The following is a 16,031-nucleotide window of genomic DNA, read 5'->3' on the forward strand; positions in this document are numbered from 1 at the left end:
AGGCAGGTGTATTGGTATGGAGGGCAGGCGTGGGGTTTTATTACAGGAGATGGGGTAGAGTTAGTAGTTGACAATATGGTGTCTACCACCAGTACTAAAAGAGGCAGGTGTATTGGTATGGGAGGGGTTTTATTACAGGAGATGGGGTAGAGTTAGTCATTGACAATATGGTGTCTACCACTAGCACTAAAAGAGGCAGGTGTATTGGTATGGGAGGCGAGGGGTTTTATTACAGGAGATGGGGTAGAGTTAGTAGTTGACAATATGGTTTCTACCACTACCACTAAAAGAGGCAGGGGTATTGGTATGGGAGGGGTTTTATTACAGGAGATGGGGTAGAGTTAGTCGTTGACAATATGGTGTCTACCACTAGCACTAAAAGAGGCAGGTGTATTGGTATGGGAGGCGAGGGGTTTTATTACAGGAGATGGGGTAGAGTTAGTAGTTGACAATATGGTGTCTACCACTAGCACTAAAAGAGGGAGGTGTATTGGTATGGGAGGGAGGGGTTTTATTACAGGCGATGGGGTAGAGTTAGTAGTTGACAATATGGTGTCTACCACTAGCACTAAAAGCAGTACCGTTTATATTTTACTGTAACAAAGACCATGTTTTGAAGTTACAAAGATTGAGACATTAGAGTCAAATAACGAGGCACATTCGTGATATTTTTTCCACATTTTTTTTATTGAAAGCTTCAGAGAAAAAAACAACTCATTAAAACCGAAGTTTAATCCTAACATCCACAGATGTACAGATATTTATCAAGGATCGCACACACTGAGTGGCGTGCATAAGGCATGACCACATCCTCCTCTGCGCTGACCCAAAGAAAAGACCCAAAGAAAAATAGAAAAACAACAAAGAACAGAACTAAACAAAAAAATATCTAAGAACCGCTTTGCTGTCCTAATAAATATTCCTCTTTTTTTTTATTGTATAATAATCCTGACTCTTAATGAAAGTTCTGGAGGTTTCTTCAGCAAATTTGGTTGGCCATTTCTAATGATAGTTACTCAATAGTGTTTGACGTCTCTGGGAGCTATTTCATTCCGAGGAAGGTGTGTGTTAGGTTAGCCAGTTGGCTGAGCTCCTGGGGATGTGTGGCCAATCGATGCCTCCCGTCAAAGGTGAACCAGAGCATCAATTAAAAAGCATGGGACACATATTTTTTTTTTTTTGCAATTTCCCCACTGAATTACGTGGTGGTAAGAGCTGAAAGAGTGTTGAGTTATATCGAGCCCGGAGCTCTCCTGTCACACTGCGGGAGTCCCAACTCTGAGGCACCGTCTGTCATAATACAGTCCAGTTGTGCGATGTATGGAGAATAGGGTGCCAATATAGGACACAGTATCCCCTATATAGACATAGGGTCCATTTTGGACACAGGGCCAGTCTTCTCTAAACCACTGTCTAGTCACAATGTGGGAAATCACAAGAAACCTATGACAATGGGGTATGACATTGATCAACTTGGAATGCCATTGTGGTGAATACGCTCCTAAGGACTTGATAGAAATATGGTAGCTAGATATAACCGACTGGCTTGATATCTGGACGGAGGCAGTGAGACAGACACAACATGGGACGGATTGGAGGTATGGACGGCGTTAAAAGGGCAGTGAACTGAAGCAGCTCGGTGGCCCAGCCTGGATAGAGACAGTAGACTGAAACGGAACACGGCTGCTCTGGAGATACCAAAGACATCGGGGCGAATCCTAACTTCCACTAAAGTCTATGTTTAGGTTAGTGATGCATTGATGTCAATGGGAGAGAACGTGAACATTTTACTCACGTGGAAGTTGGCCCCATGGAGCCTAAGTAACTGATGGTAAGCAATGAAGAGCAGAGTGATAACCGTACTCTGATGAAGAGATAATGAGAAGACTAACACACTGACTGAAACACTGTGTGTGTGTGTGTGTGTGTGTGTGTGTGTAATACTCAGAAATGTCTGGCAATAGTGAGTATGTGTGTGTGTCAGCGAATGTAGTAGAGCCAATGACCCTCTCTGGCTGGTTTGTTCTGACACATAGACTAGCGAGCTAGATCTTTAACTGCAGCTCCCTAAAACGCAGTGAGAATCACTGTACATGTTTAGCAGGCATCTTGCCCGGCCATTGTGCTACAACTAGCGTAGAATAAAAGAGGAGTTCAGTCAGTCTTGATACTGCCATTTCAGTGATGACCTCATCGATATCGCTCTTACCCCATTGAGGGAAACCTCTCCTCACTTCAATGTTTTGTCTTTCTTGAATCTCTGGTAGCAATTTGGAGCGTATACAGTTCTGTTGTGTGCTTTTTTTTGGTCATTTCTATTTGTCACCTAATTTTCCTTGTATGTCATTGCTATTGAATCTTAGACGGTGACAATATGTGTAGCGCGTTTTGTGATCAAAGGTGAGTGCGGTCAGATTCCTACGGTTAATCAATGGTTTCTTCTTTAGTCTGTCTCTTAAAGTAGCAGCTGTAAGAGTGGTCTATGATGTAGAGCACATCGTTTCAGGTACAGTTTGAACACCATGGAGGTTGAGGAGCAAACGTCGACCCCGACCAACGGTCTAGCTTAAGATCTGGACACCTCCTACTGTAGCAGCTCGCCTGCTCACGAAAAAACCACGCAGCAAAAATCAATGTTATTACCCGGAGAGACGTGCAGAAATGTACACAGGTTGTTGTCACTGGTGTGAAAACGGCACAGACGTTTTGGGTTTGTTTGTCTGTTGGAATTGTAAAGTGGGTGACTTTGCGCATATATCCTGTGATCTCAAAGTTTTCTGTACTCGGAAAGTGAAAGCAGAAGATGAGGGGAAGTGACAGGGTGAGTGAAAAGAGGAAAGAGAGAGGTGTTTGGGGACAGTGGGCAGCTGAGTAGCTCTGGTGTTGGTAGATTGGTGCAGTAGATTTGATCATTGACTTGTCACTGGATGGAAGACATGTGGGTCGAATGTTTTACGGGACAACAGATTGTCGAATGGTTATATTTTCTCAGATTGCATTGCCTGTGTGTTGGTTGTGAAAAGCACAACCCAATGGGATGAGCCACTGTAGTAAATGAATGTTGATCGACAATAGCCAGTGCGTCACAGACCAACGGACACAAAGCAGGCACATGCCCAAGACAGCTTTCACTGTAGCACCTTAGAGTAGGTTGTACATTTGTACTAGTTTAGCACAACTCCTTCAAAAATGTACGGTTCCCTTATATAAGATAGCTTTTCCGTGTGCTTTTTTTCTATCCTGTAGATATTGGAATCATTTGGAAGCTTCGTTAAAGGCACTCGATGAACAATTACATTGTTACAGACATTTCTGTGTGCGATGTCATAGCTGACCCATGATGTCACTGCCATCTTTCCCAGAACGCAATGCACAGCCTTCCTTTGAGTCACATGAACTGCTGGATCTCAAAACGTGCAATTGTTAACGGAAAAAAAGAACACCAAAAATCCCTCTTTTTCTCTAAAAAAGAGGCTTTGGGGGACACTGGAGCGGATCCCAATGCCCTGAGGGGAGACAAATTGGGCCCCGTCAAGGCTCATTGAGAATGTGACTAAAATTGGTTTTGTGGTTCAGCTCCTGCACTATCCAATAAAGAGGGAAAACCTCACAGAGGAAGAGTGAGAGAAGAGAGAGAGTGAAGCCTGGTCAGATTAGTGGTGCCTTTTTATGGCTCTAGCACCACAGTGAGCAGGCAGGCAGGGACCCAGAGGTGTTGTCCGGAATGGGACCCTATTCTTAACATGGAGCCCTATTTTATGACCAGAGCCCTATTTATTTAATTTGATTGAACCTTTATTTAACTAGGTAAGTCAGTTAAGAACAAATTCTTACTTACAATGACGGCCTACCCCGGATGACGCTGGGACAATTGTGTGCCGCCCTATGGGACTCCCAATCATGGCCGGATGTGATGTAGCCTGGATTCGACCCAGGGACTGTAGTGATGCCTTTTGCACTGAGATGCAGTGCCTGGTCAAATGTAGTGCACTATATAGGCAATAAGGTCCCATTTCAGACACAGGGTACTGTAATGGAGATAGAGACACACAGCGCTCCAGACACAGGGTACTGTAATGGGGATAGAGACACACAGCGCTCCAGATACAGGGTACTGTAATGGGGATAGAGACACACAGCGCTCCAGACACAGGGTACTGTAATGGGGATAGAGACACACAGCGCTCCAGACACAGGGTACTGTGATGGGGATAGAGACACACAGCGCTCCAGACACAGGGTACTGTAATGGGGATAGAGACACACAGCGCTCCAGACACAGGGTACTGTAATGGGGATAGAGACACACAGCGCTCCAGACACAGGGTACTGTAATGGGGATAGAGATACACAGCGCTCCAGACACAGGGTACTGTAATGGGGATAGAGACACACAGCGCTCCAGACACAGGGTACTGTAATGGGGATAGAGACACACAGCGCTCCAGACACAGGGTACTGTGTACAATGGATAGGGGTTTGATGAAAGGCTGAAAGGAGTGGGGCAGAGATCTTTACAGGCTACTGAGTCTAGAGGCGGAGAAGACGGGCTTTTTAGGCTTGGCTGAAAGGTTACTGTCAACATTATTGTAGTGCACTATTCTGTCTGGAAAATAACCCCTTAGGTCTGAGTACAGTAGTGTTTATCCAACCCATAAATATGGATCTTCAAGAGAGATAATGTTTGCTAAAGCAGATAACACTACTATGCTTCCATGTGTTCGTTTTGTATGTTTGGAGTTCAGAGATATATCAAACACCGAAGCACACCAGAGGTTAACGTGTCAATGCTAGTCTTGAATTAAGTTCCTGTCCTCCTAAGTACATCGTGCCTGGGATAGCAGGACATGTTTGACGTCCATGCAGACAAATGAGAGAGTGCCGGAGAGTTTTGCTATGTGTTGTCTGGATGACTGGAGAGGGGGAAAAAATGCAGGGTAACGTTGATGAGACTCCCGGGGAGGGGAGAAAATGTATCCGTTTTGTTCAGTTGTCATTGATCCAATGAGATGAAGAGACGGCGTCGAGGCAGAGATCAGGGAGCCAACAAAGCCAGAAGCGAAGCATTAATGACCGAGGAGCGAGCTGCAACATTACCCAATATTTCCTATAGTGTTTACTGTTGACTGGTGGAATGCCCCCATAGTTGGCGCAAGAGTGGAACACGACAGATGAGAGGCGGAAAGACAATTTAAGTGGCAGAGAGGGACATTAGGTCGAACTGCCACTAGTTGCATCATATGTTCAAATACTGTTTGAAGTCAGTGTGATAGTTTCGAAAACCGTGGAAGGTAGCTTTAGCCAAAACGTGTAATTGTAATGAAAGGAAAAGTACGGACTGGTCCGGCCATCAAGGTCAAATTAAAAACAACAATGACAACAGCAACAACAACAATATCAACAATAACATCAACAGCATCAACAACAAAATCTAACTGAAAAACAACAAAACTCTGGATCAGAGTGTCTCTTCATCTTTGGTATAAAAATGGCCATCCTTGGGCTGCATTTGATCCACAACTAGGAAAGACTACAGAAATTGTCAACAATTTCTTCTATTGCTTTTTGCACTGATTGGTTTAAACCGTAAGCTCCTACTCAATCTACGAAGTTTATCACTGCGCACATTTTTTTTCCTACCGTTTTATGTTTGTTTTAGATTTTTTTTCTTTCTTTTCTTTGTTCTTTTTTTTTTTATAGTGTGACAAGCAAAGCGGGCTAAAAACACCATCAAGCTCATAAAAAAGGTCAAATGTAGCAGATAAAAGCACTAATGTCATCAACAGCAATCTTGCCATGTAAAATAATAATTATGATAATAAAAACAAGTTCAGCATTTGCAACCGACTGCATTTTCTACAATGCAGTGTCTTTTTCCCCCTCCTCATTGTGAAAAATCTCCTCAAAGCTTTTATCTTTTCCCACTCATTTCCTTAGCAGACATTTACTTTTTTCTCTTAGATTTAGTAACCTCTGACATAATTATTTATCAAAGTTTTCTTCTTACGAAGAAAAGAAAAAGAAACTCTTGTCTATTAAATCTGTACAGCTTATGTGATAGACTTTGTTTTAATGTCTCTAGCTCAACCCCTGCAGTATCATGTACCATCAAAGTGGTCCAAGAGACTGATTTAGATCGCTTTTTATTTTCAACGAGACGCCAGACTTTACTCTCTGTAAAAAGTCATCCGACGCCCTTAAAATTAAGGCCATGAAGATTCAAGAAAGAAAAACACTTATTTCGAATAAATCTAGAAAACTCAAATTTAACAAGAGAAAAAAAAAGTGAAAAGAAATCATAGCTTAATATCTAAGGAAGACAATCTCTGTGTATGTCAAACTTTGACTTCCCCTTTTCTAATTACAAAATAAAACTCATCACCTACCTACCTACCTGCGCATTGAACATTTGCCTATTTATTTTTTATTTTTTTCAGTTGAGTAAGTCAAGCTGAAGCCCAACCCACCAGGCAGGTTGCCAGACTAAACATTTTCAACTCTTTGCACTGTGCCCAGCGACTTCACCCCCCAACCCACCCTCCCTCCTCTCTTTCTCTCTCTCTGTGTAACTCTCTTAGGCCAGGTAGGAAATGAAAAAGTGTCTCTTTTTTGGTGCCTGGGCAATCTGGAAGCAATCTCTCTTCTCTCCACATTCTCAGTACAGCCAACCCCCCTGTCTCAAGGCAACACTGTCACAGGAATATTCTCCTCATCTGTCGCTATCTAATGAGGAAGAGAAGAACCACAACGAGAGAGAATCAAAGGCAAGGTAATCATCATAATGCACAGACTCTAAAAATGACAATAAAGGGATAGTTCACTCAAATTACAAAATTACATATTGGTTTCCATACCGTGTAGTGTTAACAGTCTACGGACACGGTATGACAGCATTTGAAACATTTGTGTCCAGGTGAACAAACCAAAGCACGGATTGTCGTCATACCCTGTCCATAGACTGCTTACAGAGTAAGGAAACATATATATAATTGATCATTTGGGTAAACTATCCCTTTTAATTAGTCAACAAGCCCAAAAAACTCAATGTCAAAGAACAAAGCAGCAAATAGTCAGCTACGATACGGCATAACGATAGACAATGACAGGTCTTAGTCATCGTAATGTGTTGTTGATATGTACAGTGAGAAGATGGCAGCAGTACTCACTTGGACTGGTATGAGTAAGCAACATGGTCGCTGGACCCGTCCACCTGGATCTGATGCTGCTGCCCACTCACGTCATGCGACGAGGGGGCCACTGACTGAGGAGAGGCATCCGTGACCACTCCCTACGGGAAAAGGAAGTGGGCGTGAGACATCGTCCTCCATGTAACGCAATATAACCGTCTAGTAATATATTGTATGACATCACATTCTATGTGTGTCTCTGCATAATTATGTACGAATCTGTTTAAATACATCTAAACCTAATACCACAGTAGCCTTAAAAAGAAAAACTCACAAGGCTACATGTGAGAGGGTAAGGGTTTCATTACTGTAAGGCTTAACGTCCTAACCTCACTGAACGTCAGCCATCGTGGTCTCATCTCCTCCATCACCTTAACAAGATGTCAAAGACGCTCTCAATACCATGTTTACACATCGTCCTCCGAGACACTCCTTGTCTGCGGCTCATCTCAACACCATGTTTACACATCGTCCTCCGAGACACTCCTTGTCTGCGGCTCATCTCAACACCATGTTTACACATTGTCTTCCGAGACACTCCTTGTCTGCAGCTCATCTCAACACCATGTTTACACATCGTCCTCCGAGACACTCCTTGTCTGCAGTTCATCTCAACACCATGTTTACACATCGTCCTCCGAGACACTCTTTGTCTGCAGCTCATCTCAACAGCACTGATATATAGAACCTCACTGATGGTGGCATCCACCATGTGTGGCATTGAGAACGGAATAGGTGAGAGAGACAACAAGAGAACCCATGGGCTAGCGCTATGTCTCCGAGTCTCTCTCTCCAGCCGGTGACTTTATGAAGGGTGGCTATCTCCTGATTATCATCTCCTCTATGGAGCTGTACAGATGGATGGTGGTGTCAGGGCGTTGTCAGCTGGGCAGCCGCTTGCTAACCAGGGGCCTGGGGCTGAAGGATGTGTGTGTTGAGCACACGGCCATCCGGGAGAGGGACAGCTCCGCCGGCAGTGTGTCTCAATTCAGCACCTGTCATCTGATACAGGCTGATGCTCCATCTGAATGGGCCGGCGCCATCAGCCCTCCAGACAGCCTTCCACACTCATCATTTCTCAGCGTGTGCCCGCCTGCTCTGAGCTGCACACTCGGCACGCTCAACAGTAGCAAGCCGTGGCAACACGTGTGCTTGGCCGTTCTTATTGAGCGGATGTTGCAGTGTCACTGTGAGTGTTTGTGCGTGTGTGTATCTATGTCTATCTGTGTGTGTGAGAGAGTGTGTATGCATTTCTGTCCTTAGGAGTGTTTGTGTGTGTGTGCATCCAGTGTGTGCATGCATCTGTGTATGAGTGTGTATCCATGTGTGTGTGTTTTTTGGTTTTACCATCCTTGTGGGTACCAGAAACCCTCACAAGGATAGTAAAACAAGGAAAAAGTGGAGACATTTCACTGGTCCTCACAAGGAAGAAGGCTATTTTAGGCTTAGGGTTAAGGTTTAAGAGTTAGGGTTACGTTTAAGGTTAGGGAGAATATGATTTTGAATGGTCATAAATTGTTTGGTCCCCACAAGGATAGTAAAACAAAGGTGTGTGTGTGTGTGTCTGACTTACTTCAACGGGACGGCTGTCTGAGGCACAGGCGTGTACTGAGGAATGTAGGTCCCTTGCATAGACGCCCCGGCAGCCGCAGCAGTCATGTACTGGAACACACACATCAACAACCTGTCATGTACTGGAACACTCACACATCAACAACCTGTCATGTACTGGAACACACACATCAACAATAACCTGTCATGTACTGGAACACACACACATCAACAACCTGTCATGTACTGGAACACACACATCAACAACCTGTCATGTACTGGAACACACACATCAACAACCTGTCATGTACTGGAACACACACATCAACAACAACCTGTCATGTACTGGAACACACACATCAACAACCTGTCATGTACTGGAACACACACATCAACAACCTGTCATGTACTGGAACACACACACACATCAACAACCTGTCATGTACTGGAACACACACACACATCAACAACCTGTCATGTACTGGAACACACACACATCAACAACCTGTCATGTACTGGAACACCACACATCAACAACCTGTCATGTACTGGAACACACACATCAACAACCTGTCATGTACTGGAACACACACATCAATAACCTGTCTTTTCTAACTTCAACAACAATCAACTGATCACAGGAAACAGAAACAATATCTTTCAAACTGTTGTGACCCAAGTGATGAACATTATGGTTAAAACAACATCCCACCACATGGGATCCACTCTGCAGGTCAAACACACCAGTTACTAATCTGCTGTATACACTGAGTGGACAAAACATTAGGAACGCCTTTCCATGACATAGACTGACCAGGTGAACTCAGGTGAAAGCTATGATCCCTTATTGATGTCACCTGTTAAATCCACTTCAATCCGTGTAGATGAAGGGGAGGAGACAGATTAAAGGATGTTTACGCCTTGAGACAATTGAGACATGTATTGTGTGCCATTCAGAGGGTGGTTGGGCAGACAAAAGATTTAAAGTGCCTTTGAACGGGTATGGTAGTAGGTGCCAGGTGCACCGGTTTGAGTGTGTCAAGAACGGCAACGCTGCTGGGTTTCACACTCAACAGTTTCCCGTGTGTATCAAGAATGGTTCACCACCCAAATGACATGTGAACTTGACACAACTGTGGGAAGCATTGGAGTCACCATGGGCCAGCCTCCCTGTGGAACGCTTTCCACACCTCTTAGAGTCCATGTCCTGATGAATTGAGGGCAAAAGGGGGTGCAACTCAATATTAGGAATGTGTTCCTAATGTTTTGTATACTCAGTGTGTATATTTATATATATATATATGTATACACACTGAATGTTTTTATAAACGCAACATCTATAGTGTTAGTCCCATGTTTCATGAGCTGAAATAAAAGATCCCAGAAATGTTCCTTAAGCATACAAATCTTACTTCTCTCAAAATGTGTTTACATCCATGTTAGTGAGCATTTCTCATTTGCCAAGATAATCCATCCACCTGACAGGTACAGCATATAAAGAAGGTGATTAAACAGTATGATCATTACACAGGTGCACCTTGTACTGGGGGACAATACAAGGCAACCCTAAAATGTGCAGGTTTTGTCACACAACACAATGCCACAAACTCAAGTTTTGAGGGAGCATGCAATTGGCAATGTCCGACAGCACTGTCGCCAGAAAGCGTAATGTTCATATCTCTACCATAAGCTGCCTCCAACGTTGTTTTAGAGATTTTGGCATTACGTCCAACCGACCTCACAACCGCAGACCACATGTAACCACGCCAGCCCAGGACCTCCACATCCTGCTTCTTCAGCTGCGGGATCGTCTGAGACCAGCCACCCAGACAGCTGATGAAACTGAGGAGTATTTATGTCTGTAATACAGCCCTATTTTTGGGGAAAACTCATGCTGTCTAGTCATGTGAAATCCATAGATTAGGGCCAAATGAATTTATTTAAATTGTCTGATTTCCTTATATGAACTGTAAATCAGCTAAATCTTTGAAATTGTTGCATGTTGCGTTTACATTTTTGTTCTTGGAATTCCCTTTCCGCCCTCGGGGGGGCGCTGTGAGGCAGACGTGTGTTTTTAACGTAGCTGTCTGACTATGGGAGGCCAGTGATAGAGGAACAGAGAGGAGGAAGCAGAGGCACCCTGCTGGTCCTGAACTTCACAGGGAGGCAGATGCCCCCTCCTAAGAGGGAGAGAGAGCGGAAACCAGAGGAGTGCAAAACAGAGCACTCAGATCACCCTGAGCTGCTTCAGTGGCTGTGTGTGTCCGCCGCAAGTGTGTGTGTTTTGGTGATTGCATAAGTGTGTGTGTGTGCACCCATGGCCTATATTTCATACCAGGTCTTTTAACAGAGCTGCAGAATAGCCATCTTACAGACACGCTACTCTCGAGTGGCGCAGTGGTCTAAGGCACTGCATCTCAGTGCAAGAGGTGTCACTACAGTCCCTGGTTCGAATCCAGGCTCTATCACATCCGGCCGCGATTGGGAGTCCCATAGGGCGGCGCACAATTGGACCAGAGTTGTCCGGGGTAGGCCGTCATTGTAAATAAGAATTTCTTCTTAACTGACTTGCCAAGTTAAATAAATGTATGCTTGTGCGTAGAATGTCTACATAATGTGTAGATCAGGCTATGCCCTCCCACCACCAGTGTACAATATACAGGGTATGTGTGTTTGTGTGAGAGAGAGGCTTTCAGCTATAAGGCCTGATAATAAAAACCAGCTGGGTTGCCTCTCCTCTTCCTGCTCCTTTTTTTTTTAGCAGGAACAGGAAGGACGATCCTTCCTTCCCTTCCTTCCTCCCTCCTTTCCCTCCTTTCCCAGTAATGAAAAGTGTGACGGTGGCCCATTCTCTTGGCCTGGCGCCCCGATGCTTGTGGAGTGTCATTACCGGCATTGGCGCTAATGGATCGGGTACGGCTCCGCCGCACAGCACTAATGAGAGGAGCTAAAGGCCATGGACGTGGGTGATTAACTTACCCCCCCTTCTTCTCCCTGCTGCGGAGGGCCACCAACACCCTGGGAGGATGGGTGGGGAGGGAGATGTCACACTTCGGATGTGGTGAGGTGGCGTGTCTGACTTCCTGGCTTTGCAACGCTCTCTTTTGGTTCTCCCTCTCTCTCTCTCTCTCTCACGCCCACTCTTTCTCTATCGCCCTCCTTCTCGTTCTCTTTCCCTTTCGGCCCACAATCCGCGAGAAGAGTGCTGTCAAATTCACGGTGTGACCTTCTCTGCCCTGGCGAGCGGCGCCCGTTTGCATACCAATTCCTCAGGACCTTTTGTCCCTTCCCCGTTATCCATTAGCTCACTCTGCTAAACTCACCTGTGTCGACGCATGAAAGCAAATGGAGGGGAGTGGAACTTAATTAGTGATATCAAAACCGGTGTGTCAAAAGAGAGGCAGGCTTTTTGAAATGTTATATCTCTCCGTGGCTTGAAAAGGGGCTTAATAAGGAACTTCTTCAGCTTCTCTGTCCCATTTACATGACCATGACTTTACAGTCAGACAGGGAACTGACGTGTCAGGAAGTTGACAGGGATGGGCTGATATCATAGATCATTTTGGAGAGTGTTTAGGGGCCAAACACCCTGTTTCGGCCAAATTAAGCTCCTTAAATACACCAGCAACACCTTCTTAATGTTGAGTTGACTCCAATGCTTCACACAGTCGTGTCAAGTTGGCTGGGGTGTTCTTTGGGGTGGTGAACCATTCTTGATACACACGGGAACTGTTGAGCGTGAAAAACCCAACAGCGTTGCAGTTCTTGACACAAACCGGTGCGCCTGGCATCTACTACCATACCCCGTTCAAAGGCACTTTAATCTTTTGTCTTGCCCAACCACCCTCTGAATGGCACACATACACAGTCCATGTCTCAAGGCTTAAAAATCCTTCTTTAACCTGTCTCTTCTCCTTCATCTACACTGATTGAAGAGGGTTCAACAGGTGACATCAATAAGGGATCATATCTTTCACCTGGTCAGTCTATGTCATGGAAAGAGCAGGTGTTCCTAATGATTTGTATACTCAGTGTATATGGGAAAATTGTACAACACGTGTTACACGCACCACCAAGCCTCGAGGCAGATGGCATGTGTTTGATGAGCGCCCGAGGCGGCCTCAGTGTGGGTCCTTAATGAGGTGGTGTGAGTGGACTTCTTAAGGTCCCTCTCTCTGTACTGTCCACACAGCCAAGAGCACCAGCAGGGTGCAGGAAAGACAACTCCTTCCCTCTCTATCCGTCTGTCTGTCTGCAGAACGTATCGGGCACCAACTCACTGTCGGTAACTACTGGTGGCACAGCATCAGAATGGATCCTCATGAGTTCCACTTAGAGATAGTCCACAAGATGTTTCCTCTTCCTCTGCAGGGCATCACTAGCCCGGTGGAACCAGCCTGCTTCTCTGTTGACCATTCTATTTCACTTCACATATCACCCTGGGCTTAATCCAATAGACAGGCATTTGGACGCAGATAGAGAGAGAAGCATGTGGTAATCCATCAGAAATGGATATGTCATTGAAGATTAAAGAAGGCATGCTATTGAAATGTCTTGCTGTGCCCTCACATGGTATTCCCAGAACACCATGTAAGGCCCTTCGAGACCAGGTGAAAAATAGACCATTACTAACCCAATCCATTACTACCCAGTCATACTGTATACCAGCATGTCCACTCTATCCATGGAAATGAGGGATGAGGGCTCAGAGTAGTCTTGGTCCATCACTGTTATCCACATAGACTTAGAATTACTGAATCCGTCTCCATGCTCATTTACATTTATTCAGAGCGACTTAGTGCATTCATCTTAAGACAGCTAGATGAGGCAACCACATCTCAGTCATGGTAAGTAAGCTGCTATCCGCAGAATCAGTGCTAGTAAGAAAAGGATGTGTGGAGGATTGGTACTAGCAGCAACCTATCTGCTTTTCCAGTCTGATCCAGTGTTAACCTGTAGGAGTGGGAGTGTTAGATCCTATTGCCCGCAGGAACATGGCTGCTCTCAGGGAGAATAAAGGGACAAAGTGACACGCTAATAGGCAGAGTTGTAAAGAACAAGCCATCTCTCAGACCGGCCAATAAGAAAAAAAGATTAAGATGGGCAAAAGAACACAGACACTGGACAGAGGAACTCTGCCTAGAAGGCCAGCATCCCGGAGTCACCTCTTCACTGTTGATGTTGAGACTGGTGTTTTGCGGGTACTATTGTATGAAGCTGCCAGTTGAGGACTTGCGAGGCGTCTGTTTCTCAAACTAAACACTCTAATGTACTTATCCTCTTGCTCAGTTGTGCACCGGGCCTCCCACTCCTCTTTGTATTCTGGTTAGAGCTAGTTTGTACTGTCCTGTGAAGGGAGTAGTACACAGCGTTGTATCAGATCTTAAGTTTCTTGGCAATTTCTCGCATGGAATAGCCTTAATTTCTCAGAACAAGAATAGACTGACGAGTTTCAGAAGAAAGTTATTTGTTTCTGGCCATTTTAAGCATGTAATTAAACCCACAAATGCTGATGCTCCAGATACTCAACTAGTCTAAAGAAGGCCAGTTTTATTGCTTCTTTAAGCAGGACAACAATTTTCAGCTGTGCTAACATAATTGCAAAAGGGTTTTCTAATGATCAATTGGCCTTTTAAAATTATAAACTTGGATTAGCTAACACAATGTGTTGGGTCCATGGCCAAGGAAACTCCCCAGACCTTAATCCCATTTGAGGATTAACCACAAGTTCTCAGAGGCGGGTGGACAAAACAAAACCCCACAAATTCTGACAAAGAATGGGCTGCCATCAGTCAGGATGTGGCCCAGAAGTTAATTGACAGCATGCCAGGGTGGATTGCAGAGGTCTTGAAAAAGAAGGGTCAATACTGCAAATATTGACTCTTTGCATGTAATTGTCAATAAAAGCCTTTGACACCTATGAAATGCTTGTAATTATACTTCAGTATTCCATAGTAACATCTGACAAAAAATATCTAAAGATACTGAAGCAGCAAACTTTGTGAAAATTAATATTTGTGTCATTCTCAAAACTTTTGGCCACGACTGCAGATATAATCAGTTTCCAGCTACAATAGTAATTTATAACATTAACAATGTCTACACTGTATTTCAGATGAATTTGATGTTATTTTAATGGACATTTCTAAGTGACCCCAAACTTTTGAACGGTGGTGTACATGAAATGTAGCAATGACATGCATGTGAAACACTATCAAGGAGCGCCAACTGAAAAAAAGAACAGTGATTTAGACAATGACATCACAATGAGTGATGTTACCAACACATTTTGACGGCAGAGTAGAACAGAGTTGACCCTCAAAACCAGCTCTGTGTTTTCACAACGAGGAACTTTCTTCACCACCGTTTAAACGGGGGCCGACATTCCTATACACATTCTTTACCGTAAAAACACGGCTGTATTCTCGGAAGCCTACGATCGCCGTTGCTGGGGCAGAACGGGAACATTCCGTTATTTCCTTTGGGAGAGAGAAAAAAAAAACCCCAGCCATGTAGCCACAGGGACAACGGGAACAGCCAAAAAGTATTCTGAGGTGTGGTGGCCATTTTAGTTGTTGACTCTGAGGACAGACACTGCCGAATGGCAGGTGCTGAAACTGAGCCTTTCGTAAGACAGAGCAGGCTGAACGACATGACATAAAACAGCGTTCCATGTGTAAGCACTCCATCTTAAAGAACGTAAACATACCTAGTTATATAGGCGATCGCAAGATCCCACTGAAACCTATTTCCACAGGTTTCTCCTATGAAGTAACCATAAAGGGGCTTTCACATCTGGCTCCAGACCACATAATTAAGAGGACACATGGCTTCTTTCTCGTAGATTATTAGGACATTGCATGCAATATGGAGCACATATAGTCTACATACAGCACAGCGCCTCAGGGCTGTACTAGGGCAGAAAGGAGTTTTTTTTATTAATACTTTATACTTTTCCCCCCTTCATCACACATCAAAACCCATCAACGTAGATTAAACCGCTCTAATCCTGCGTGTTAGCACAGCTGGGAGAGATTAGAGACATTCTTTCATCCCAGAGCCAACATGGCGTCGCAGTCGCTGACAGCTCACCTGGAAACACATGGGGCCGGCGGTAACTGTACAATACAGCACTGTTTCAATCCCACATTCCACCCAAGACACAGTGCTGGGAGCAAACTAAGCCCCACTGCCTCTGGAGCCATAGTGTTAGAGCAGGAAATGGGAGACTGGATAGTGTGCGACACCTCTAAATCGGCTTGATCCTGACACGAGGGGGAGTTCCTTTTTGGG

At 44.6% G+C, this 16,031-nt stretch overlaps 1 long non-coding RNA gene across 1 annotated transcript; it reads right to left on the bottom strand.

Moving 5' to 3' along the window:
- Positions 1-666: 666 nt before the first annotated feature.
- On the bottom strand, positions 667-8,762 carry LOC116354409 (uncharacterized). Its single transcript, XR_004203630.1, has 2 exons — positions 7,167-8,762; positions 667-6,723 (listed from the first exon to the last, which is right to left on the bottom strand). It is a non-coding gene; the product is annotated as an uncharacterized LOC116354409 (long non-coding RNA).
- Between the last annotated feature and the right edge of the window lie 7,269 nt (positions 8,763-16,031).

Source organism: Oncorhynchus kisutch, linkage group LG17, assembly GCF_002021735.2.
Source record: "Oncorhynchus kisutch isolate 150728-3 linkage group LG17, Okis_V2, whole genome shotgun sequence".
Taxonomy (NCBI): domain Eukaryota; kingdom Metazoa; phylum Chordata; class Actinopteri; order Salmoniformes; family Salmonidae; genus Oncorhynchus; species Oncorhynchus kisutch.